Source organism: Anomaloglossus baeobatrachus, chromosome 4 (assembly GCF_048569485.1).
Source record: "Anomaloglossus baeobatrachus isolate aAnoBae1 chromosome 4, aAnoBae1.hap1, whole genome shotgun sequence".
Classification (NCBI taxonomy): Eukaryota; Metazoa; Chordata; class Amphibia; order Anura; family Aromobatidae; genus Anomaloglossus; species Anomaloglossus baeobatrachus.
This window is the reverse complement of record NC_134356.1, coordinates 388,318,521-388,344,997: the sequence shown is the minus strand read 5'-3', so window position 1 is coordinate 388,344,997 and position 26,477 is coordinate 388,318,521. Positions and strand designations below refer to the sequence as shown.

The 26,477-nt window shown below is 41.4% G+C and overlaps 1 protein-coding gene across 1 annotated transcript in view; it reads right to left on the bottom strand.

The window, feature by feature from the left end:
• Nucleotides 1-25,103, bottom strand: part of GRM3 (glutamate metabotropic receptor 3) — a 529,015-nt gene extending 503,912 nt beyond the window's left edge. Inside the window, exon 1 of the mRNA XM_075345230.1 lies at nucleotides 24,407-25,103. The gene's annotated coding sequence lies outside the window, so the exon portion shown is untranslated. The remainder of the gene's footprint in view (nucleotides 1-24,406) is intronic.
• Between the last annotated feature and the right edge of the window lie 1,374 nt (nucleotides 25,104-26,477).

Genomic DNA, 26,477 nt, shown 5'->3' with positions numbered 1-26,477 from the left:
AACGGATGGAGAGGATGATACAGGAGTATCTCCAAATGAACATCGATGCAATGACTTTGCAAATGGAGCCTTGCTCCTTTTGTGCTTCAAATCTAGAAAAATGTCAAGAGCTCTCCAGTTACGCCTCGAAGATTTTGTCGTGTCCAGCTGCCAGCGTTGTCTCTGAACGTGTCTTCAGTGCTGCTGGGTGTGTGCTGACAGATAAGCGCACGCGTCTGTCCAGTGACAATGTGGACAGACTGACGTTCATCAAAATGAACAAGTCATGGATCCAGAAGGAATTTACTACCCCTGTGTCATCCTGGGGAGAGTAAATGCTTGTGGATTTGGAATGTGCTTGATGCAAATCAAAACATCCTGTTTGCAACTAGGGCACAAGTGCTGCCACTGATAAGGTGTCTGTGTGGGGCCCAATTTTTGGAAAAAAAGGGAGACTCCGCTTGGAGTAACCCTTGCTTGCTGTGTTTTTTAAAAATGATACAAGATGAACAGATCTGAAGGCAAGATGAAGCCAACATCATGTCTCCGCCTGCACTTTTCTCACAAACCTGCATTTTTCCAGGGACACCCTACTCAACACCGTCTACAGACAGCAGCCAGATCTCTGTCCCTCAGATGTGGTCAAATAAAAGGCCACTTACTGCGACCCATGACAAAGCTAAGTGGTTGACTCTATCCCTCTGTAAGCTGTTGGCTACCGAAATGCTGCCTTTACGCGTAGTGGACACACAGGATTTTACAGACCTTATGTCTGTCGCTGTGCCCCAGTACCAGATGCCCAATCACCACTGCTTCTCCAAGAAAAGCATGCCCGCGCTACACCGGCATGTCGCACACAACATCACCACTTCCTTGAGAAAATCTGTGTGCGACAGGGTGCATTTCAACACAGATACTTGGACCAGTAAGCATAGACAGGGTCATTACATGTCACTGACTGGGCACTGGCAAACTATGGTGAGAGATGGAGAAGGGTCTGCTGTACAAGTCTTGCCGTCCCCACGAGTTGTTTCAATCCTTGTTCTGTATGTAGAAGTTAATACACTGCTTCTGCCTCTTCAACCTCGTGTGGGTCCTCTACCTTTGCGCAAACCCTGTGTGGTCAGGCCACCCTTCCTTGCAACTGCGCACAAGGACTACCACACACCTCCTTACTATGCTGGCAGCAGAGCTCAATGCCATCAGGCGGTCAAAGTTTTACTTTGAAATGTATGGGAAATGTGAGTCACACCGCTATTACAGAGAATAGTAGTCAGGCAGGGTCAAAACATTAATTGAGGAACAGGAACAGAATGGGACGGCCAGGACTTAATCAGAAAACAAGCAGAGGTGAAATGCGTATCGGCCAACAAGGTACATAAACAGCAAGCAGGAAAAGTAGTCAGGTAACAAGCACACAAAATCATAAAACTGAACTGGGGGTAAAATTAACCAGAGGTTCATAGCTATGTCTGGCAGTGGTCTGCAGACAGGATGGGCATAAAAAAGGGTGTGGTGTCTTCCCATTGGTTGTAGCTGAATGATGGTATTTCATCTGTGAGATACCCACCAGCTACATTCAGCCAGAGATTCTGCATCTGTCAAGGTAATGCAGCCCAGTGGGTGAGCATAACCTGCGTCCACCTGCGCCGCTGGCATCGACTACTCTCCCATCATCAGCACTATTCATGAAAGGAACACGTTGTCACCTGGCGACCGGAGTACAAATTGACGGAGCGGACTCCGTTGGTGACTTAACAGCCGTGTGCGGCAATGATGCAAACCTGGCTGCGGGCCATCCTCAGGGCAATGTGACACACGTGCCTTTTATGGCTCACGTGTTGATCCGAATTCTCCAGCAATTTTTAAAACACCATCACGGCCTACATGGCCTTGTGCAGCGGGCACGCTCGCTATGTGCTCACTTCCATCGTGCGCACACAGCAGCTCAACAACTTTCATCACTCCGGAAGTCTTAGGGTCTGGCAGTTAAACGCCGGAAATGCGATGTTCCGACACGCAGGAATTGGAATCTGCACATGTTGCAGCGTGTGTGGCAGCACCGCAGAGCCCTGCTGAAATACGGTAAGACATATAGCCTGGGATAAGTTGATCCAGAGGTGGTGCAGATCACGCTGCTGGAGTGGTGTCAGATCAAGGACCTATGCACCCTGCTACACAGTTTTGAAATGTCGACGAAGATGTTTAGCACTGGCAATGTCATTCTCAGCGTGACAATTCTGGTCATCTACATGATGGAGCACACTGTAATTATTATTCGGAGTCAGGTGTTGGGACAAGAGGAAGGGGAGGAAGTACAGGAGGAGTCATATGCGGAAGGGATAACAAGATCTACGAGGTCCAGATGGTCAGCGGCACCTATGCGGCAGTCATGGTGAGGGAGAGGGATTAACAAGGGCGCATAGTATCAGCAAAAAGTGTTGATGAAAGTGCAGGAGCCCATGAAGAAATGGAGGACGAACTGGCGATGGGCATGGAAGACTCAGCAGATGAGTGAGAGCTTGCTCACATTTCGGTTGTGCGAGGTTGTGGGTAGAGGGCAGAGGAAGGATGCACGATTCTCACCTCTCTGCCACCAACACACCAAGGACTTGGTCCTCCTGGATGCACAAGACACATGAGCGCCTTCTTGCTGCACTACCTACATGACCCTCGGATTGTATGAATTTGAAGTAATCCTGAATACTGGGTTGCCACACTGTTAGATCCCCGGTACAAGACAAAATTTGGCGAACTAATTCCTGCCATAGAAATAGACGCACGTATACAGGAGTATCTGCAGAATGTGGTACGCAATCTTAGATCTACTTTTCCACTAAACACCAGTGCTGCACAGAGTGAATCTCAACACTTTGTCATGGATAGGAGGAAATGGTCTTTTACTTGTCCACATCGGAGGGACCGAGGGATGGCTGCTGTGCTGAGATGGCGTTGAGTACGGTGTCCCTGCACAGTTGCACTTTTGGTCATATCCCAAAATGAGTTGAAAAAGGACAGATGCTGTTGGAAAGGGGAACAGGTGTGTTGGAAAGGGGAAAAAAATTTTGGTCCGTGGATTTGGTGGTTAAACAACTGTAACATTTGCTGAAGAAACAACATCTGTTACAGTGGGACTGGCAGATTTGGATAAAGTGGTATATAATCTGTGACCGCTATATAACAAAAATTAATAAGAAAAGAAAGAGAAAGGCATATATCACCTTCAGCAGTCAGTGTCCACCGTGCTCCCAGTTGGAAAAGGAGAGGTTGGCAACTTGAAGGTTTGGTGGAGGATACAGAGCTGTGTGGCTATGAAACTAATAGTAGCCTGAACCGAGTTAGACGCCATTCGGATCTGGAGACTGTGAGCCCTGTTAGCGTCACAGGGTCCACATGCCCACCCAGCCCAGGAACTCCCTGTTAACAACACAGGGGCCATTGAGTACGCTGACCGTGTGCGTAGGGGCCACACCTGTGGACAGCAGGCGCATCAGCAGCAGCAGGCCTGTTAATGCCACTGGGCTGCACAAGCAGGACTGTTAGGACAGGAGCTGGTCTTAACCGTTCTGCGTTACCAACTGTGGTGGTGGCCTGCATCCACCACCCTATCCCTGCCTACCTCTGGCCTAAAGCCGCAATGGGTTCAACACATGGAGGTGTGCTCTTTCGGAGCATAATAGAAGACTGCGCACCTCCTTGTTGGCTCCAGCCCCTTTTATAACCTGGGTCCGCCCCAAACCAGGGTGAACCACAATGCACCTCCTGGAGACAAAAGCAGAGTGACACGTCATGAGTGGCATAACTAGCGTCCTATTTGGAAACGCAACTTCAATGATGACCTCATGGCTGCCATGACCCAAACACCTCACCAGTCATCGTCTGACCATCAATAATGCGGTGACAAGTCATAGGTGTGGGCCTCTGCAAGCCATTTGGGAGGACACCTGATGCCCTGTGGTCTATATGGGACCCCCACATCAGGGCCAGGGCCAAAGAGTTCATTACCGGACCTAGTCTCTGATGCAGGAAGTGCCTGAGCATGCTCAGTAGCATGAAATACAGTCTCTGAAAAAAGACTATCAGCTTTAGCATGGTGTCTAGGCACAAAACAGGACTTAGACCCGGCACAGAATGCAAGCACCTGTGCAAAGAGGCTTTTCACACTTAGTGTGGGAGCATGCGCTGTATCCCGAAATGAAGACTTAGCGTCAGGAATGGCACAGTCAGGCTGAGCATACTCACTAGGCGAAACACTGTAATTATGCTGCAGCTGGGGTACATCGGCACACGCATGCGCACTAGCTGCCTCTCCACACTTAGACGTGGAGGGGAAATTTGTCTTGGAGATGCTGTCTATGAACAGAAGGAAAAGCTAAAGGAAGCCTGACTTTCTATCCCTCCGAATTATGAAATGCAGCAATGAATTCCATGAGTTTGCTATAACATTAGCGTAGCTAAATGTGCATGAGGGTGTGATGTAGAGGTGCTAGAAATAGCTTGTCACCAGTGGGGCACTAATGGAATACAACAGCCAGTTCTATGATGCCACAAAATGGCAGTATTTTGTGCTATCATTATAGCTTATTAAAAACAGAGCACGAGGTTGTCATGCAGAGGTGCTGCACATAGATTTGCAGTAGTGTGAATAGACAAAAGTACAATAGCCACGTTTAGGATACAACTAGGTACAGTGAGTGTTTGCTAGTATAATGGCTGAGTTTAAAAAAGTTTGAGTGTGCAATGCAGGCAGATGTCCTGCAAATATCGTTCCAATACTGTGAATTGACAAAAGTACAATAGCCACGTTTAGGATACAACTAGGTACAGTGAGTGTTTGCTAGTATAATGGCTGAGTTTAAAAAAGTTTGAGTGTGCAATGCAGGCAGACGTGCTGCAAATAACGTTCCAATACTGTGAATAGACAAAAGTACAATAGCCACGTTTAGGATACAACTAGGTACACTGAGTGTTTGCTACTATAAATGGCTGAGTTTAAAAAAGTTTGAGTGTGCAATGCAGGCAGACGTGCTGCAAATAACGTTCCAATACTGTGAATTGACAAAAGTACAATAGCCACGTTTAGGATACAACTAGGTACAGTGAGTGTTTGCTAGTATAATGGCTGAGTTTAAAAAAGTTTGAGTGTGCAATGCAGGCAGACGTGCTGCAAATAACGTTCCAATACTGTGAATTGACAAAAGTACAATAGCCACGTTTAGGATACAACTAGGTACAGTGAGTGTTTGCTAGTATAATGGCTGAGTTTAAAAAAGTTTGAGTGTGCAATGCAGGCAGACGTGCTGCAAATAACGTTCCAATACTGTGAATTGACAAAAGTACAATAGCCACGTTTAGGATACAACTAGGTACAGTGAGTGTTTGCTAGTATAATGGCTGAGTTTAAAAAAGTTTGAGTGTGCAATGCAGGCAGACGTGCTGCAAATAACGTTCCAATACTGTGAATTGACAAAAGTACAATAGCCACGTTTAGGATACAACTAGGTACAGTGAGTGTTTGCTAGTATAATGGCTGAGTTTAAAAAAGTTTGAGTGTGCAATGCAGGCAGACGTGCTGCAAATAACGTTCCAATACTGTGAATTGACAAAAGTACAATAGCCACGTTTAGGATACAACTAGGTACAGTGAGTGTTTGCTAGTATAATGGCTGAGTTTAAAAAAGTTAGAGTGTGCAATGCAGGCAGACGTGCTGCAAATAACGTTCCAATACTGTGAATAGACAAAAGTACAATAGCCACGTTTAGGATACAACTAGGTACACTGAGTGTTTGCTACTATAAATGGCTGAGTTTAAAAAAGTTTGAGTGTGCAATGCAGGCAGACGTGCTGCAAATAACGTTCCAATACTGTGAATTGACAAAAGTACAATAGCCACGTTTAGGATACAACTAGGTACACTGAGTGTTTGCTACTATAAATGGCTGAGTTTAAAAAAGTTTGAGTGTGCAATGCAGGCAGACGTGCTGCAAATAACGTTCCAATACTGTGAATTGACAAAAGTACAATAGCCACGTTTAGGATACAACTAGGTACAGTGAGTGTTTGCTAGTATAATGGCTGAGTTTAAAAAAGTTAGAGTGTGCAATGCAGGCAGACGTGCTGCAAATATCGTTCCAATACTGTGAATAGACAAAAGTAAAATAGCCACGTTTAGGATACAACTAGGTACACTGAGTGTTTGCTAGTATAATGGCTGAGTTTAAAAAAGTTAGAGTGTGCAATGCAGGCAGACGTGCTGCAAATAACGTTCCAATACTGTGAATAGACAAAAGTACAATAGCCACGTTTAGGATACAACTAGGTACACTGAGTGTTTGCTACTATAAATGGCTGAGTTTAAAAAAGTTTGAGTGTGCAATGCAGGCAGACGTGCTGCAAATAACGTTCCAATACTGTGAATTGACAAAAGTACAATAGCCACGTTTAGGATACAACTAGGTACAGTGAGTGTTTGCTAGTATAATGGCTGAGTTTAAAAAAGTTTGAGTGTGCAATGCAGGCAGACGTGCTGCAAATAACGTTCCAATACTGTGAATTGACAAAAGTACAATAGCCACGTTTAGGATACAACTAGGTACAGTGAGTGTTTGCTAGTATAATGGCTGAGTTTAAAAAAGTTTGAGTGTGCAATGCAGGCAGACGTGCTGCAAATAACGTTCCAATACTGTGAATTGACAAAAGTACAATAGCCACGTTTAGGATACAACTAGGTACAGTGAGTGTTTGCTAGTATAATGGCTGAGTTTAAAAAAGTTAGAGTGTGCAATGCAGGCAGACGTGCTGCAAATATCGTTCCAATACTGTGAATAGACAAAAGTAAAATAGCCACGTTTAGGATACAACTAGGTACACTGAGTGTTTGCTAGTATAATGGCTGAGTTTAAAAAAGTTAGAGTGTGCAATGCAGGCAGACGTGCTGCAAATAACGTTCCAATACTGTGAATAGACAAAAGTACAATAGCCACGTTTAGGATACAACTAGGTACACTGAGTGTTTGCTACTATAAATGGCTGAGTTTAAAAAAGTTTGAGTGTGCAATGCAGGCAGACGTGCTGCAAATAACGTTCCAATACTGTGAATTGACAAAAGTACAATAGCCACGTTTAGGATACAACTAGGTACACTGAGTGTTTGCTACTATAAATGGCTGAGTTTAAAAAAGTTTGAGTGTGCAATGCAGGCAGACGTGCTGCAAATAACGTTCCAATACTGTGAATTGACAAAAGTACAATAGCCACGTTTAGGATACAACTAGGTACACTGAGTGTTTGCTAGTATAATGGCTGAGTTTAAAAAAGTTAGAGTGTGCAATGCAGGCAGACGTGCTGCAAATATCGTTCCAATACTGTGAATAGACAAAAGTACAATAGCCACGTTTAGGATACAACTAGGTACACTGAGTGTTTGCTACTATAAATGGCTGAGTTTAAAAAAGTTAGAGTGTGCAATGCAGGCAGACGTGCTGCAAATATCGTTCCAATACTGTGAATAGACAAAAGTACAATAGCCACGTTTAGGATACAACTAGGTACACTGAGTGTTTGCTAGTATAATGGCTTAGTAACAATGAGTTGTAGTGTGCAATGCAGGCAGACGTGCTCTGCAAATGTCTTTGCACTAGTGGGACTATAGCAAAGTCCAATAGCCACGTTTAGGATGCCACTAGGTACACTGAGTGTTTGCTAGTTAAATTGCTTAGTTTAAAAAAGTTGGAGTGTGCAATGCAGGCAGATGTGCTCTGCTAATATCTTTGCACTAGTGGGACTATAGCAAAGTCCAATAGCCACGTATAGGATGCCACTAGGTACACTGAGTGTTTGCTAGTATAATGGCTTAGTTAAAATGAGTTTGAGTGTGCAATGCAGGCAGACGCGCTATGCAAATGTCTTTGCACTAGTGGGACTATAGCAAAGTCCAATAGCCACGTATAGGATGCCACTAGGTACACTGAGTGTTTGCTAGTATAATGGCTTGGTTTTAATGAGTTGGAGTGTGCAATGCAGGCAGACGCGCTCTGCAAATGTCTTTGCACTAGTGGGACTATAGCAAAGTCCAATAGCCACGTATAGGATGCCACTAGGTACACTGAGTGTTTGCTAGTATAATGGCTTGGTTAGAATGAGTTGTAGTGTGCAATGCAGGCAGATGTGCTCTGCTAATGTCTTTGCACTAGTGGGACTATAGCAAAGTCCAATAGCCACGTATAGGATGCCACTAGGTACACTGAGTGTTTGCTAGTATAATGGCTTAGTTAAAATGAGTTTGAGTGTGCAATGCAGGCAGACGCGCTATGCAAATGTCTTTGCACTAGTGGGACTATAGCAAAGTCCAATAGCCACGTATAGGATGCCACTAGGTACACTGAGTGTTTGCTAGTATAATGGCTTGGTTAGAATGAGTTGTAGTGTGCAATGCAGGCAGATGTGCTCTGCTAATGTCTTTGCACTAGTGGGACTATAGCAAAGTCCAATAGCCACGTATAGGATGCCACTAGGTACACTGAGTGTTTGCTAGTATAATGGCTTAGTTAAAATGAGTTTGAGTGTGCAATGCCGGCAGACGCGCTATGCAAATGTCTTTGCACTAGTGGGACTATAGCAAAGTCCAATAGCCACGTATAGGATGCCACTAGGTACACTGAGTGTTTGCTAGTATAATGGCTTGGTTTTAATGAGTTGGAGTGTGCAATGCAGGCAGACGCGCTCTGCAAATGTCTTTGCACTAGTGGGACTATAGCAAAGTCCAATAGCCACGTATAGGATGCCACTAGGTACACTGAGTGTTTGCTAGTATAATGGCTTGGTTAGAATGAGTTGTAGTGTGCAATGCAGGCAGACGCGCTCTGCAAATGTCTTTGCACTAGTGGGACTATAGCAAAGTCCAATAGCCACGTATAGGATGCCACTAGGTACACTGAGTGTTTGCTAGTATAATGGCTTGGTTAGAATGAGTTGTAGTGTGCAATGCAGGCAGACGCGCTCTGCAAATGTCTTTGCACTAGTGGGACTATAGCAAAGTCCAATAGCCACGTATAGGATGCCACTAGGTACACTGAGTGTTTGCTAGTATAATGGCTTAGTTATCAGTTGGAGTGTGCAGAGGACAAGAGGGTACAGTGGCAGGATTGTGGTGCTCTGGGTAGAGGAATGGAAGCCTGCCTTTCTATTCCCTCCTAATGGTGAAATGCAGGTAGGAAATCCCTGACCTGGGCTACACAGACGCTGTTGCTGTTTGCAGGACCTGTCACCTATGGCTCTCTGACCCTGCCGGTTGGAGCCCTTAAAAGGACTGCTATAAAGTGCTCTCCCTAAGCTGTCTAACGCTGTGTATGCAGCGCATACAGCTGTATCGGCTATAGGACTCAGGAAGACGGAGCTGCGACAGTGATGTCTGACACCAAAGACGCAGAAGGCAGATAATGGCGTCCGTGAAGAAAATGTCCGGTTTTATAATGCAGGGACATGTGACATGCAGATCCTATCACACATGCCGTTGCTTCTCTGGCTCAAAGTCCACTTAGCTGTGTGTGTGTCTGGGATTGGCTGACATGCTGGCCCGCCCCACAAGACGCGCGCGCTTAGGGAAGGAAGACAAGAAAAAAAAAAAAAAAAAATGGCGATCGCCATTATAGAAACAGCAGTGATCTGAAGGCGCTGTTCACGCACACTATACACTGAAATGTGATAATAGTTTGATTCACAGAGTGACTTACACTATTACAGCAGAAACCAAGCTATGATTTAGCTGTTTTTTGGCTGCTAGAACCGTTCTCGAACGTTTCTAGAACTACCGAGCTTTTGCAAAAAGCTCGAGTTCTAGTTCGATCTAGAACATGCCCCAAAATCACTCGAGCCGCGAACTGGAGAACCACGAACCACGAACCGCGCTCAACTCTAATCTCAATACCTGCGCACTGGACCCTAACCTCACCACAATCTTCATCCCAACCCTAACCAATCTTTTCAACCTATCACTAACAACTGATGTCTTCCCCTCATGCTTTAAACATGCCACGATCACACTCATTCTCAAAACGTCCTCTCTTAAATCTGGTGTCTAGCTATTGCCCCATATAACTTCTCCCTTATGCCTCAAAACTACTGGAACAGCATGTCTGTCTTGAACTGTCCTCCCACCTTTCAACCTGCTTCTTCTTTGACCAGTTACAGTCTGACTTCCAACCCCATAATTCAACTAAAACTGCCCAAATAAAGTCACCAATGGCCTACTAACTGCCAAAGCCAAACAACACTACTCTGTCTTCCTCGTCCTAGACCTGTCTTCTGCTCTTGACACTCTGGACCATTCCCTCTTACTTCAGATTCTCTCAGCTCTTGGTATCAGAGACTTTGCACTATCCTGGATTACTTCACATGTAACAGATTGGACTATCATGTTCACCCTGTCTCACATTACCTTGTCATCTCACTCCCTATCTGTAGGTGTCCCCCGACGTTCAATTCTAGGACCCCTGCTGTTCTACATCTACACCTTCAGCCTGGGACAGCCCATAAAGTCCCATGGCTTTCAGTATCATCTCTATGCTGATGATACGCAGATCTACCGCTGTGGCTCTGATATCACCTCCATACTAAACCAAAATCCCACAATTTCTGTCTGCTATTTCATCCTTCTTTTCTGCTTGATTTCTAAAACTAAACATGGACAAAACAGAATTCATCATCTTTCCCCTATCTCACTACACCATTCCACCAAACCTATCCATCTATCTATCAAAGTCAATGGCTGCTCACTCTCCCCAGTTCCGCATGCTTGCTGCTTGGGGAAACCCTCAACTCTGCTCTCTCCTTTAAGCCACATATCCAAACCCTTTCCACCTCCTGATGACTCCAACTCAAAAATATTTCCTGGATCCATACATTCCTTGACAAAGAATCTGCAAAAACACTAGTGCATGTCCTCATCTCCCACATTGACTACTGCAACCTCCTGTTCTCTGGCCTCCCTGCTAACAATCTCACACCCCTATAATATATCGTAAACTCTGATGCCCGACTAATCCACCTGTTCCAATAATATTCCCCAGCCTCTCCTCTCTGTCAATCTTTTCACTGGCTTCCCATTGCCCAAAGACTCAGTTTCAAAACACTAACCAAGACATACAAAGCCATCTGTAACCTGTCTCCTACATCCATAAATCTGTGACCTACTCTCCCTGTACTCACCAGTTCTAAGTGTAAGGGACCTGTTGTGGTGAGGTTTGCCTCACGGTCCCTAAACACCCTTTTACAGTACACTTGGATATGTGCACATCTTGACTTGCGATACACTTTTATTCTCAAAGTGCAATCTGCCACATGTTGCCATATATGGGGACTCTTTGTTTTCATGATGAAAGAGACAGATGTTTTTAAGGAAATAAACTTTCCTTTACTGACTGAACTTGTAAAACATGTATACAATTAGTAGAAGGAGAAGTACTTATATGCTTCATCTGTAACACATAATAGAGGCACAATCTTGGTGGTTTTTGAGAACTGGCACAATTGTTTTGGAGAATTTTTACAGTTGCAAGACTGGTCTCATTGAAGACCTCCATCTTTACCAGTATGAAAGCCACTTAGGTCAAGATGAATCGCTGTGAATTTTTATAACAATATGTCCAAGTCTAGTTAGTCCCATATTTCTTCACTTAGACCTTCACATCAGGCAACCACTAAAACATACTTTAACCCCTTCATCCCTGGGGGATTTTTCATTTTTATTTTTTCCTCCCATTCTTCCAAGATTGATAACGTTTTTATTTTTCTATCAATATTGCCATATGAGGGCTTATTTTTTGTGGGATGAGTTGTACTTTTGAATGAAGTCATTAGTTTTACCATATATTGTACTGAAAAACAGGATAAAAAATTCCAAGTGCGGTAAAATGGCAAAAAAGTGCAATTGCTTGATAGTTTTGGGGGGTCTTTTATTCACAGTGTTCACTATGTGGTAAAACTTATCTGTCCATAGAATGCCTCAGATCAGTATGAGTTCATAGATACCAAACATGTATAGTTCTACTTCTAACCTAAGGGGTTAAAAAAAAATCAGAAGATTGTCCAAAAAAAGAGTAGCGCGTGTCTCGTCATTTTCCAAGACCTGTAGCATTCTCATTTTTCGGGATCTAGTGCTCAGTGATGGCTTATTTTTTGCAACTTGAGCTGATGTTTTAAATGATATTATTTTTGCGCAGATTCTACGTTTTGTCTGCCTGTTATTGCATTTTAAAAAAAATTTGCAGCAACCAATAAAATGTAATTTTGGTATTTGAAATTCTTTTTCTCACCACACCGTGGACTGATCAGATTAAGTGATTTTATATTTGATAGATTGGGCACTTCTGAAGATGGTGATACCAAATATTTGTATATCTTTTTATTTTTTTAACTGTTTTATTTTCAATGGGGAAAAAGGGGGGGGTGATTTGAACTTTTAGGTTTTTCATATTTTTGAAAAACTTTTTTTCTTTTTTTTACATTTTTTATTTATTTTACTCTGATAGCTCTGATGAGCAGAAATACACTGTCCTGTGAGTGCCTGCGCTCTGTCGGCTCTCACAGTAAGTTTGTAATGGTAGCGTCAGGGGTCATCAGTTGACCCCGCTCTATTATGGCAATATGCGGGACACGCATGCACGGACTGTGGTGTCATTTTAATCAAGACATTTACTGTGGCTCTGCAAATGAGCTGCCAACATCAGCAATGGCATTGTGGCACAATATTTAAATAAGGAAAAGGGGGAATGCAATACAAGACACAGGAGGAGGAATATACTCAGAGGACCCGACCCACAAAGGCCCGCCCCCAAAGCACATCAATCAAAATGCAGTGCATTTCTGCAACTTTGATTAAAAATATTCAGCAGTTAAGCATCCGATCTTCATACAACAGGTATGCTTGGATTCAGCATCCTACTGCCTGTATGGCACTGCCTTTACTTAATTGGTTGGTTCTCTTTAAAGAGGTTTTTGCCTTGTCTGGATCTATTGAAGGCAAACAAATTGAAATGGATGATGTTATGCACTGTGCCATTCACAGGAGAACCTCTAAATAGTGTCGTCAGGTGATTGAAAATAACTGAACTGAAGAACTTTTCGGTGTTATCCATCTGGCACCAAAGCCTTTTGTCATATACAGTTATAGTTGTAGGACAGCTTTATAAAAATGTTTCTATAAAAAAGTTGGTTAGCTACTCTGATTAGTACAGTTGTTTATTTCTTTAATTTAAGACATGTCACAAGGCTATCTGATACCATCCATAAGTTCTGAGCATTTATTGTTGGCTTGTTCTTGACCTTGACTCTCCAGTCTAACTCATCCCAACCTAGTCTACCACTATTATCCATAAGGAAGGTGATGCAGTAATCTATCACTCACGTTCTATGTAAAATGGCTCAAAGTACCAGTATGTTTTGGAGCAGCCTCATGAGCTCAGATCTAGCAGCATTAGTTGCTGGCTTTGTTACACAGCTCACACATATTAGCGACTGCTGCGAGTAGAGCTAGCTATGATTAAAGGCTGTGGTCAATATCGATTATGCCATCTAACCAATAACACAAATGGGAGCTAAGCTACAGGCAATAAGGAATTCTGATAGGACAATATAAGCAATTTAAAAGTATTGAAGTATACTATAGCAGCAAACGTATGTTCATATCCCCTAGAGGACCACAAAAAATGTAAAAGAAAACCTGAGGCTTTTTAATATGTTAAATATAGAAAATCTAGTTTGAATCTATACTCTTTTCTCATTCGTTAATTGCAAGTAATATCTAAAATAAAGTAAAAAATGAAAATAAATTATACATTTATTTGGCTTTTGTTATCATTTATCTCACACAGTTGCTATAAACAATGAAATTGCTTTTTATGGTCTCCCTTAAAAATGCAGTAAAAAACAATTATAAAGTCAAGTTATGTCAAAAACATATAACTGTCCTAAAAACGTATCGCTCCATGGCTCGCTATAAGGCCAGAATCACACATTCATAGTTTCATAGTCTAATGCACAGACCATGCTTGGGTCTCCTGATCCCCTGTTCGACAGCCTGATGTATGCCGATGATGCTGTCTATTTAGAATTAGGCAATTATAAAGTAATGTCATGTCAAAAACATACAACTGTCATGCCTAAAAAGGTATCGCTCCGTGGCTCGCTATAAGGCCGGAATCACACATTCATAGTTTCATAGTCTAATGCACAGACCATGCTTGGGTCTCCTGATCCCCTGTTCGACAGCCTGATGTATGCCCATGATGCTCTCTATTTAGAATTAGGCAATTATAAAGTCATGTTGTGTCAAAAACATACAACTGTCATGCCTAAATATGTATGTCTCTGTGGATCGCTATGAGGCCAGAATCACACATCTATGTTTCATATTCCAATGCACAGACAATGGTTGGATCTTTTGATCCCCAATGCGACAGCCTATGATGCTGTCTATTTCGAATCAGGTATTGCGGTCCAAACTCTAACCCCGAAACAGGAGTGTGTGAATCATAATAATCATAACAGGATTAGGAATGAGCAAACCCAAACTGTAAAGTTTAGGGTTCGTGCCAAACACAGGATCCGAACATAGATTTTTATCTGTACGTCCGGTTCCTGTTCAGGTTTGTCACCTGACTAAATCGTGTTGAAAAACTGTAGAGCAGGCAATCAGCAAGCTTTTCTGGTGTGGGCACTTCTGGCCCCATCACAGTCATGTCAAGTATTAGTATGGCTGTGATTGGCCGGCACGCCACTGTTAAAAAAAAAAAAAAATGCCATGGGCTCCTGCCCTATTTTTGATAACTAGTGTGTGTAAAGCAGCAACTACAGTCTGAAACCCCCAGCTGTCTGCCTTACTGTACCTGGTTATCAAAAATAGAGGGGATTCCTGGCCACTTTTTTATTTATTTTAATAAATTATTGTTAAAAATGGCATGGGGTCCCCCCATTTTTGATAATCAGCCTAGGTAAAGCTCACACCTGATGATTGGTATTATCAGTGTGGGAAGAGATATGGTTATTTGGTCCCTCCCAGCCTGAAAACAGTAGCCCACAGCCTCCCAGATTTTTATGCACCAATTCTGGCTCTTTAAAGGGCTCATCCTGATTGCTTTGGTATGATGGCAATCGGGGTAATATACGTGGTTGATGACAGCTGTGATATGTCACAAATCACAGCTGCCATCAAGCCCTAGGTTAGTAATGGGGAGGTGTCTATAAAAAACTCCTCATTACTAATCGTGTAAGTCAAAAGAAATAAATACACATAAAAATTGCATTGGATACTTGGAAAAAGGCATTGAGTACTTGAAGAGGATTGATGGTGGTCTTAATGCTGAGCTACATTTGAGTATTGAATAAGACGAGTTACTCGAGTAGTATGGGTATAAAAAGGTTGACATAGTTTTCTTGCAGAATATGTTAAGATTGTAAAATAAATGATTTAATGACAATACAGTAGAAGTGCTGGACTGGTCCCTACAGTCATCCGACAGCAACCCAATTGAATATTTGTGGGTATAGTTGAAAAAAAAGCTGTATACATACCCAAGTGAGTGGACCAGTATACACCTACACTGGGAATGTGTAGAAGAGAGCTGAGATATGATTTTGGTCAAGAAGACATGCTTGAATCTGACAAGATCATTCCCAGAAGGATTCAGGCAGTGTGGAAAGCTAAAGGTGAATTCACAAAATACTTACAAAATAATAAAAATTAAAATTTAGGCTTTTAGGAGTAAAACACTAACAAAGCAGTATCTAGACAAAAATCTACATAACTAATCATCAGTTAAATAGTTGGAATTCAAATTTAGGTATGAGATAGCCAATATGTTTGTCTATAAAATGAAGGTAGTCTTACATTCAAAGCTGTAATGGATGATGAGATATGGAGCCCAAAAGTCAAAAGATCAAACGACTGTTACCCTTTTTGCTTGTCAGTGAAAAACCATGCGACACATTAATTAAATGGAACAATATTCATCTCAAACACAAAAAAACTCTACCTTTTATAATCAAACTGTCAGATATATTCGGATATTCTTCACCCTTACAAACAAGTTGTGGCCTCAGAAAGGCCTTTTTGAATAAGATCAATCATCTAAGAATAATTGCAAACCAGATTGCAAAATCCACAAGAATATCAGGGAATCATCTCCTTCATTACAATAACATTACATTACAAAACTAAAGAAGAAAGCAACCGGGTACCTCTAATAGCTACCTACAATCCAAATCTGAGGGGAGCTGTGTGGAAACTACAACTTTTATTACAAAATGTTTACAGATTAAAATCCATATTTCCAGCCTCTTCGTGTGTTTTAAGCAGCACACGAATCTAAGAACCATTATTTTCAGAAGCTCCCTGTCTTCTCAACAGGAACATTCGCAACCAGAAGAATTGTAAAACCTGTCCATATACAGTGTGTCCACCCATATCCTGTCCACCGCCATTAACATGAGAACGGCGGCAGCTATAGGTATAGAAGTGGTGTCTAGGTATAGTAAAGTAGCCATGCGCTAAGCAATGAAACCACCTATAGCGCCATCTGGTGGAAAACAACGGAGTTAGCATTTTTATCTCGAAAACAGAGCGAGATAGAGCAAAAAAGTGAATTACAAAGTTGTAGAGCATCATCAATTCAATACGAATTGATACCATGCATACAGAAATGCTATGATTAGAATGTGCAAAACTCACAAGACTGCAGACGTGAAGCGATACCTCATGGAGACCTTCCTACAAGTCATTGGTATGGTGGCTCCACCAATATTGCAGGACCTACGACGACGTATCACAGATGTTTGTGCAAACGTGTCACCTACCATATTGCACAATGTGCAGCAAGATACAGTATGCTGTCCAGAGTCCAGATGTGCATTGCAGCTGAAGGTGGCCACTTTGAGCATCAAAGTTAAATGAGCGCCATATGCGTGACCAGCATTCAATGTTTTGGGGGGGGGTCATAGATTTCATATCATAGCATTTCTGTATGCAAGGTGTCGATTCGTATTGAATTGATGATGCCCTACAATTTTTAAATTCACTTTTTTCTCTATCTCATTCTGTGTTCAAGATAAAAATGCTAACTCCGTTGTTTTCCACCAGGTGGCGCTATAGGTGGTTTCATTGCATAGCGCATGGCTACTTTACTATACCTAGACACCACTTCTATGCCTATGGCTGCTGCCGTTCTCAAGTTAATGGCAGTGGACATATTATGGGTGGACACACTGTATAATGACAACAGACAAGATGAAGATTCTCAACTCAGATCAGAACTACAAGGTTCCAGGTATTTTCAGCTGCACCACAACTAATGTGGAGTACTGAATTATATGTACCCATGTGTTCTATACTTTGGGGAGACAGGAATTCTTATCGCCACACAATAAAAATGAAATTGCTGGTGTTGAACAAGAACTTCAAATCTCAAAGAAATAGAAGAGTCTGGTAGTACAAAGTTATGACACTCAGAGTATAAATACATATACAGTGGGTACGGAAAGTATTCACACTCATTTAAATTTTTCACTCTTTGTGTCATTGCAGCCATTTGGTAAATTCAAAAAAGTTAATTTTTTTTCTCATTAATGTAAACGCTGCACCCATCTTGACAGAAAAGAAAACAGAAATGTAGAGATTTTTGCAAATTTATTAAACAAGAAAAACTGAATTATCACATTGTCATAAGTATTCAGACCCTTTGCTCAGTATTGAGTAGAAGCACCCTTTTGAGCTGGTACAGCCATGAGTCTTCTTGGGAAAGATGCAACAAGTTTTTCCATACATGGATTTGGGGATCCTCTGCCATTCTTCCTTGCAGATCCTCTCCAGTTCCATTAGGTTGGATGGTGAATGTTGATGAACAGCCATTTTCAGTTCTCTCCAAAGATGCTCAACTGGGTTTAGGTCAGGGCTCTGGCTTGGCCAGTCAAGAATGGTCACAGAGTTGTTCTGAAGCCACTCCTTTATTATTTTAGCTGTGTGCTTAGGGTCATTGTCTAGTTGGAAGGTGAACCAGGATCTTCCAGGATATATCTGTACTTGACTGCATTCATCTTTCCTTCAATTGCAACCAATTGTACTATCCCTGCAGCTGAAAAACACCCCAATAGCATGATGCTGCAACCACCATGTTTCACTGTTGGGATTCTATTGGGTAAGTGATGAGCAGTACCTGGTTTTCTCCACGCATTCCACTTAGAATTATCACCAAAAGTTCTATGTTTGTCTCATCAGACTAGAGAATTTTATTTCTCATAGTCTGGGAGTCCTTCATGTGTTTTTTTGAAAACTCTATGCGGGCTTTCATATGTCTTGCACTGAGGATGAGCTTCCATTGGGCAACTCTACCATAAAAGCCCGATTGGTGGAGGGCTGCAGTGATAGTTGACTTTGTGGAACTTTCTCCCATCTCTGGAGCTCAGCCACAGTGATATTGGGTTTTTTCTTTACCTCTCTCACCAAGGCTCTTCTCCCACAATTGCTCAGTTTGGCTGGATGGCCAGGTCTAGGAAGAGTTCTGATGGTCCCAAAGTTCTTTGATTTAAGAATTATGGAGGCCACTGTGTTGTTAGGAACCTTGAGTACTGCAGAAATGCTTTTGTAACCATGGCCAGATCTGTGCCTTGCCACAATTCTGTCTCTGAGCTCCTTAGGCAGTTCCTTTGACCTCATGATTCTCATTTGGTATGACATGTACTGTGAGCAGTGAGGTCTTATATAGACAGGTGTGTGCCTTTCCAAATCAAGTCCTATCAGTTTAATTAAACACAGCTGGACTCCAATGAAGGAGTAGAACCATCTCAAGGAGGAATCCCAAGGAAATGGACAGCTGTGGCTGAAATATGTGTCTGAACAAAAGGTCTGAATACTTATGACCATGTGATATTTTAGTTTTTCTTGTTTATTAAATTTGCAAAAATGTCTACATTTCTAGTTTTGTTCTGTCAAGATGGGGTGCAGAGTGTACATTAATGAGAAAAAAAATGAAATTTTTTGGATTTACCAAATGGCTGCAATGAAACAGTGAAAAACTTAAAGGGGTCTGAATACTTTCGGTACCCACTCTAATATACATATATATATATATACATATATATATGTATATAAAAAAAATTTCCTGTTTTAGGTCACTTAGGAACCAAAATATTTATATTTGCCAAATGCCAGAATAATGGGAGAGAATGTTTTAAGGCATTTTTATTACTTTCTGCAGTCAAAAGTTTACATAAACTAAAAATACTATGCTTTTAAACAATATGGGACAGCCTATTTGATGATGTCACGTCTTTGGTAGCTTCTTATTGGTTTATTGGCAACATCTGAGTTAATTAGAGACACACCTGTTGATGTATTTTAATGCACAGCTGAAACACACTGCTGCTTTGTGTAGCATCATGGGAAAGTCAAAAGAAATGAGCCAAAATCTCATGGAGAAAATTCTGGACTTGCATAAGTCTGGTTCATCCTTGGGTGCAATTTCCAGATACCTGAAAGGGCCTCACTTGTCTGTACAAATAATTATACGCAAGTACAAAACAAGATGGGAATATCCAGCCGTCATACCTTTCAGGAAGTAGACAGGTTCTGTGTACCAGACATGAACGTGCTTTGGTCAGAAATGTGCATATCAACCCAAGAACATAAGCAAAAGACCTTGTGAAGATGCTGACGGAAGCTGGTTAGATTATGGTGTTATCCACAGTGAAGCAACATAGGTTGAAAGGCCTCCCTGCCAGGAAGAAGTCATTGCTCCAAAAGAAATGTAAAAAAGCCAGGTTAATGTCTGTAAATGCACACAGGAACAAAAACCTGTAGTGTGATGAAACTAAAATGTAACTGTTTGGCCATAATGACCATTGTTACGTGTGGAGGAAAAAGGGAAAAGCTTTGAAGTCTAAGAACACCTTCCCATACTGATCATTTTGCTTCACATCACTTGTGTTATTTAGTACTAATTCTATGTCCTGTTGTATATAAATATGTGACTCTTCAGATATCAATGCCTGATGAAGAAATCTGGGGGGGACTGATCTATGACATCATAATCCTTTATGTAATATGTTGCACAAAATTGACCTAACTGTAAAAATGGCAGCATGTCACTAAAAATGTAAGTGAATATATTTTCTACTTTGTATACCCTAATTGAGGCAAGGTACACATCAGCATATATTTATTGTGCAAATTGTGTTTAACTCGAGTGTTAAAAATACATATGATCTTCGAGTAATAGAATTATTGAACAGTAAAACATTCCTTCTTTATTCTAATTGTTGATAAACAGTGAATAAATCACAGATACACAGCTGAGCTGTGGACAAGAGCCATTTCACACCATTGGACGCTTCTCCCTGTTCCTTGTCTACCGACCCAAAAGACACACTCTTCATATGATTGAAGGATTACACATACCGTCATCACATCAGTAAAAGCAACCAGTAAACATATCTACTATAGTAGCAATAATAAAACATTAAGACATTCCATCAACCTCTTATCCAATTAAAAAAAGGTACTTAAACTATTGCACTCACTCATATGTGATGGGCTAAGCGCATTTGTGCAATAATCCAGCGCGCTTTGCTCAGTTCTAGCAGGGTATGTTTATCTATAGAGACTGAATTTTTTTTACATATGTTCAATCTTTGCAAAAGTCACCATATTTCTGTCAATAACTAATAGAGGTACTTACACTGGTCAATTGCTCGTGTGTAAGTGCAATGGCTTTCATTGAGGCTGCCAATAAGATGTTATGACGTAGATGGTCATTAGTAATGAGCGAGCACTACCATGCTTGGGTGCTCCATATTAGTTACAAGCAGTTGGATGCTTGGATAAGCGCAACCTGAGTACTGAGTATAACGGAAGTCAATGGGGAACTCAAGCATTTTTAAGGGAAATCTTTGCCATACATGCTTGAGTTCCCCATTGACTTCCATTATACTCGGGTAATCAAGTTTCACCCATCTGAGCATTACCTGCTCATTACGAGTACCGAACATCCGAACATGGTAGTGCTCGCTCATCACTAGTGGTCAACCCACCATCTTAGTTCTAAGGATTGGAGCCATAGATCATAGACTTATCACATTTTGTGATAGCTATTAGTTTACGAGACTGTATAGAACTCAGACATTTGGTTATTCCATAATGTTTCCCTAAGAGAGTTTTCATAGTTCAGCTTGATTACAGATAGAAACCAATCCTCAGACATATGCCAGAATCTTTGTATCTTTACACATATTTACAAATAATGTTTTTGCGGACTATTCACTAAGAGACTTTGCAAATAAAAAATTTCATTCTCAAAAAAGTATCAATTCTGCTTCTGACACGAATGATGGACAATTTAGAGGCCAGCACTTTACATTTTGTGCGTGTTGGATATTTAGAATAATAGTTGTAGCGTTCGACATGTGTAAATATATGAAAGATATTACTTCACCCATTATTTGGGATTGCTTAAGTAGAAAGGTATACAAAACAATCAAGATAGGCAAAAACAAAGACCGCGGCATGTGATCTCTTGGATTGATGGAGTGAGACGCAAGAATGGAGAAATGAAAAGTGTGTTTACATATATAATATTATAAGATTGGATGCTATACATTTTAGCTTTAATTTGCCTTAATCAGATCACATTCCAATAGTTCCACTGAAATAAAACTTTACCTCTGGGTTACACGTAGCTCAAGTAAAGAAGAAGGAAGATGAATAATTTGCGGAAAATTGACTTCTATCATTGTAAAATCCAGTACCCAGACTATTCTTAACTTGATTGGGTTTATGCTATACAGTTCACATACAGTATAATGTATATTTATAATATAAAAAATTATATTATACAATTAAAAAAAATATAGTATCAAATCTGCAGAAAACAATAAATTAAATTAGACATTTCAACACCACATGGAAAGCCAGAACTTCTGGATTTTAGTGTTTGCAGCAATTTTTGGGAAAAACAGACAATGCCAGAGGAAATCATGGATAGTATTTGTAAAATCAGAGAAAATCAGGCACACAAAAGGGATAATAACCAGCTGTCATTTCAAAAATATATATAATCTTTAGAAGATAATTTATATGTTGTAATCCATGTTTGCACGTAATAAATAAGGGTGGATGAGAGACCTTCTAACACTTAATGAAGACTCCAAGGTCCAGGAAGCAACATAATAAAACACACCAGAGCTGATAAAGGGGGGAAACGGCTTCATCACATGGAATAAATGGCATATTAGAGCATGCGCAATATATCTTTAGTGCTAATTAAGCCTACATGCTACTGCATCCGTATTATATGCTTGGATTAGATTCCCTTTGATGTAGCTCACTGACCCCCCACCTTTATAAAATAAAAATGACACAAAAATGTGTCTACTCCATACATTAAATTAGTCCTTCATGCTGTTAAAGATTTCACTTACATCCATGTATAATTACCTTAAAAAAAGCCCAAAGCAAAGAATATGTCTAATTGTGACCACATGTTTCCCCTTCAGGGACTGTCATTCCACAGTGCTGATCCTCTGTTACCTCTTTGTCTCTGCATGAAGTCCCCCATGGGAACTGGTGACAGCAAAGCTTTACTCCAGAGATAAAGTGTCTGGAGTTCATTCAACTGTGGTCACACAACTTCAGTATACATACACAGCAGCATCTTACATAGATGACTGCCTCACTTCATTTAAACTCCACGAATTAGTCTCATGACCCAACAATCCTCCATTAACTAACAAGCCCTGCAGATATCTTCTGTGTGAATGACAGCGCTATCGGTAAAGCGGATATATATATATATTTACGTATATATATATATATATATATATATATATATATATATATATATAAAACTACCTTGTATGATATTTATATAATGGACCAAACAGTTTTATATATAGATATCATGTTATACTCTACATAAATGACTTGATGCATGCACAGTAATTTAATTACAATTGTGATATATTGCATTATGTTATTGACAATACAGAACACGTTCCTTATGGATTTTAGGAGGGGATCATCCATCCAAGATAATTTGTCACCCTATTCTTATATCGCCAAGAATTAGCTAAAGATGCTCCCCTTTCTAAGTGAGTCTGAAGATTGCAGAACTACTGTAATAATAGTAATAATCCACTGCTTCATTAGTGGAAGCAGCACGAACCAATGAGACAGCTGCTTTATTCTGCGTGAATTACTACTTTCAAGTATGTCAAATGTCTTCATTGTGAAGGTAACACAATCCATCAGGCAGGTGATGCAGAGTGTATACAGTCATCTATGTACTGTATATACAGATACTGCAGCGTTACTTTCCTTTAGGATATCTCAGCATCACCTTATGTGATCTGTGGTTTCCCATGAGACTGCAGATGAAGCTATTCTGAAGAAGAGTTTACCTGTCCCTAGAGAGCTGATAAAGAACCACTCAACTCATCTATGCTTCTTCTATTCATATTTTATCCACTTACATGTATCAGTCTATCATCTATCTATCTGTATATCTATCCCTCTATCTATCTATCCCTCTATCTATCCATCCATCGATCTATGTATCTCATATCTATCCATCCATCCATCTATCCCTGTATTGATCCTTTATGTATCAATCTTTCAATGTCTACCTCTATCTTTATGACTCCATGGCTAGATCAGTCTATTTATCAATAAATATATTAATTCATTAAAATACACTGTAATATTTAATATTGTAACATTTTAGTCTTGCTTGTAAAAATGTTTTATGTGATAAATTTAACTCCTGGTAATTTCTACTGCAGGCAGTGGCAGTGCCCCTTTGTGGGGCACATGTCTGCTTACCTGGTGCAGGTGGTCCTGTCCCTGTGCTCACATGTCTGCTTACCTGGTGCAGGTAGTTCTGTGCTCACATGTCTGCTTACCTGGTGTAGGTGGTCCTAAGCTCATATGTTTGCTTACCTGGTGCAGGTAGTTCTGTGCTCACATGTCTGCTTACCTGGTGCAGGTAGTTTTGTGCTCACGTTTGCTTTACCTGATGCAGGTAGTTCTGTGCTCATATGTCTGCTTACCTGGTGCAGGTGGTCCTGAGCTCACATGTCTGCTTTACCTGGTGCAGGTGGTCCTGAGCTCATATGTCTGCTTACCTGGTGCAGGTAGTTCTGTGCTCACATGTCTGATGTACCTGGTGCAGGTGGTCCTGAGCTCATATGTCTGCTTACCTGGTGCAGGTGGTCCTGAGCTCACATGTCTGCTTACCTGGTGCAGGTGGTCCTCCTGAGCTCATATGTCTGCTTACCTGGTGCAGGTAGTTCTGTGCTCACATGTCTGCTTTAACTGATGCAGGTGGTCCTGCACTCACAGGGCTGCTTACCAGGTACAAGTGGTCCTGTGCTCACATGTTGGCTTACCTAGTGCAGGTGGTCCTGTGCTTACATGTCTGTATTCCTGGTGCAGGTGGTCCTGTGCTCACATGTCCCAGGCAGACTTATCCCCTCCATCCACCATCACACTGGCACTTAGGGCAGCACTTGTGACTGGTCCCTGTACTCAGTGCATGGCATCCAGCTCTTCCTCTCGGGGTGAGGGGGTCCTGTCTCCTACACACCAGTTACCATTGCTGTGATCAGTTAGTAAAGCAGGAATGTAGAATTGTGTTGGCTTTAATGTCATTTTCTAAGACCAGATCCAAAGCTTTTGTTCTGTTCTGTTCCTCATTTTACTTAAGGGTTTCCCCTCTGGGGCTGATTCAGCTCCTGCTAATTAAGAAATGCGATGCAGAAGAATAGTGAATCCTGCCACTTGCTATTCAGCTAGGCGAGGAGCAGCTCCGGGAACTTTGATGACTGTTTGCTCCTGGCATCCTTGGCAGGGCTGCTGCCGGACAATTAGTCCTTGGAGTGGCCTCCTGGTCCCATGCTGTGACCTAATGAGAGCTCACACTTTGTGCTCTCACAGCAGCTCCATAGTGGTGCAGTGCCGGGCTGCTGAGCTCCATGCACCATGCCTGCTCCTCCAGCAGGATCTGCGCCCCACACAGTGCCAGGCATCACCTTCTCCATCTCAGAGCACACCCACTCTGACGTCACCTGCCACTCACCCCACTCACTAGACACGGGTGACACTGAGCACAAAGACGGTCCACAGATCCTGGATGTTACTCCATGAGGGGATAAGACAATATGTGCTCTGCTGCCACACTGTGAAAGACAATGGAGTAAAGCTACACTGGCTACTCTGCTACATCTATGTATCCCATATCTACTATCTATCTGCTCAACTGTATAGATATCACATGAAGCAGATTTATCTCTATATATACTTTATCATGTAACTATAAACTACGGATCTATTATATGTCAAATAACTATCATTCTCTATCCATCCTATAACTATTTTCTATCTATCTATCCATCCATTCCATAGCTATTATCTATCTATCTATCTATCTATCTATCTATCTATCTATCTATCTATCTATCTATCTCTCTCTATCTATCTATCCATCCATTCCATAGCTATTATCTATCTATCTATCTATCTATCCCTCTATCTATCTATCTATCTATCTATCTATCTATCCATCCATCCATCCATCCATCTATCTATCTATCTATCTATCTCTCTATCTATCTATCTATATATCTATCTATCCATTCCATAGCTATTATCTATCTATCTCTCTCTCTCTCTATCTAGCTATCTAATAACTATTATATATCTATCCATCCCATAACTATTATCTATCTTTCTATCCATCTATCTATCTATCTATCTATCTATCTATCTATCTATCTATCTATCTATCTATCTATCCTTCTTTCTATCTATCTATCTATCTATCTATCTATCCCTCTATCTATCTATCTATCCATTCCATAGCTATTATTAGTGATGAGCGAGTACTAAAAAGCTCGGGTGCTCGAAGCTCGGGCCGAGCCTCCCAAGATACTCGTGTACTCGGCCCGAGCAACGAGCCCAATGTTATCCTATGGGAGACCCGAGTATTTTTGTGAAATGACCTCCCGGCAGCATGGAGAAACCCTAAAAATGTCACAAAAGTCTCAGAAGAGTGCTCAAATGACATGGCAACAGCATGGGGAAGACCCCTTGAAGCATTTATCACTCAAAAGTCACAGCTGTGAACAATTTTGTCCGCGTTTTACGCCATTTTTACGGACTCACCAGAAAACCTTCCAAAATGACCCCAAAATGATTTTTCATGGCGGAAATGTTAAGGGCACATACCCAATAGTGAGATAGATCTGGTGTATGTTACTTTTTGAGATCAATACATGAAAGATTTTACGTGAAAACATTGTGTGGCACTCCGATGTCCCTGAGAAGAGACGTACATGAAGGCCTCTTGAGTCTAATGTGCCCATTTTGAGGAAGTGAGTCTTTGTAGTATTTTCCTTTGCCAGGGCAGTCCTAAATTGTGAGGTTCACCAATGCCCCTGCATACAGACGTGCATGAGGGCC